The following is a 1,930-nucleotide window of genomic DNA, read 5'->3' as shown; positions in this document are numbered from 1 at the left end:
TTTCGTTTGCTCTGCTCATTTACATATCAGGTTCTGCCTGTTCTCTCTCCACTCCCCTCTCTCTTTACAGCTCTTACAATGTGCAGCTCCTCTCTCTCCCCAGGGGTAGCAGCTCCTCTCTCCCCAGGGGTAGCAGCTCCTCTCTCCCCAGGGGTAGTAGCTCCTCTCTCCCCAGAAGTAGCAGCTCCTCTCTCCCCAGGGGTAGCAGCTCCTCTCTCCCCAGGGGTAGCAGCTCCTCTCTCCCCAGGGGTAGCAGCTCCTCTCTCCCCAGGGGTAGCAGCTCCTCTCTCCCTAGGGGTAGCAGCTCCTCTCTCCCCAGGGGTAGCAGCTCCCCAGGGGTAGCAGCTCCTCTCTCCCTAGGGGTAGCAGCTCCTCTCTCTCCAGGGGTAGCAGCTCCTCTCTCCCCAGGGGTAGCAGCTCTTCTCTCCCCAGGGGTAGCAGCTCCTCTCTCCCCAGGGGTAGCAGCTCCTCTCTCCCCCAGGGATTTGAAGACATTGGGAGCTACTTTTGAACACATACATCTACAGTGTATTGCCAACAACTTCAAACATTGACTCTGACCTGTCCAAAAAGCCAATCTGATTAAATTACCCCTCAATCCCTTCTTTCTTTTTTTCTCTCTCTAAAGTCACAGTTTTTGATAGTACTTTTAAAAGTGGCAATATTTCGAGATTAAAGTGGCAATATTTTGATAATATACTCAACATTATATTTTTAGAATGAAGTCTGTTATGAATGTAGGGGATGTGTTTAATAAGTGCATGTCTCCCTGACTACCTGTTGCTGTACCACTGTTGAAATGCCTCAGTTAGATGTCCTGGTGAAACTATAATAAAGTCTGTTATATTTCTAGATGAATGTAGGGGATGTGTTTAATAAGTGCATGTCTCCCTGACTACCTGTTACTGTACCACTGTTGAAATGACTCAGTTAGATGTCCTGGTGAAACTACCCTTTAGAATTGGCTTTACTAAGGTTTGTATCAATCACAACTAAAGTTGCCAAATAACTGTTTCAAATGACCACTTTTATACTCAACATAGACACTTCATATGAACACTCACTCTGGAATGAGAAAAGTATCCTTTCAATTTTATTCAGCTAAATTCAATTATATTTTTCTTACTAATAATCATGTAATATAAAATAATGGCACAGGACTTATAAGCATAGGCCCATCTAGTCTACTAAATGAACAAGCCTACAGTCTATATCATAGCCAGATAACATACAGTATCTAGTCTACTAAATGAACAAGCCTACAGTCTATATCATAGCCAGATAACATACAGTATCCTACTAAATGAACAAGCCACAGTCTATATCATAGCCAGATAACATACAGTATCTAGTCTACTAAATGAACAAGCCTACAGTCTATATCATAGCCAGATAACACACAGTATCTAGTCTACTAAATGAACAAGCCTACAGTCTACGACATGGATCCTAGCCAGATAACATACAGTATCTAGTCTACTAAATGAACAAGCCTACAGTCTATATCATAGCCAGATAACACACAGTATCTAGTCTACTAAATGAACAAGCCTACAGTCTACGACATGGATCATAGCCAGATAACATGCAGTATCTAGTCTACTAAATGAACAAGCCTACAGTCTATATCATAGCCAGATAACATACAGTATCTAGTCTACTAAATGAACAAGCCTACAGTCTATAACATGGAGCATAGCCAGATAACATACAGTATCTAGTCTACTAAATGAACAAGCCTACAGTCTATATCATAGCCAGATAACATACAGTATCTAGTCTACTAAATGAACAAGCCTACATGGCATTTTTTTGCATTTACCTCCCTTATCTCACATCATTTGCTCACATTGTATATAGTCTTATTTTTTTTCTTCTACTGCATCATTGATTGTATGTTGTTTTACTCCATGTGTAACTCTGTGTTTTT

This window comes from Salmo salar, chromosome ssa06 (genome assembly GCF_905237065.1).
Source record: "Salmo salar chromosome ssa06, Ssal_v3.1, whole genome shotgun sequence".
NCBI lineage: Eukaryota > Metazoa > Chordata > Actinopteri > Salmoniformes > Salmonidae > Salmo > Salmo salar.
Note: the sequence above shows the minus strand (reverse complement) of the source record.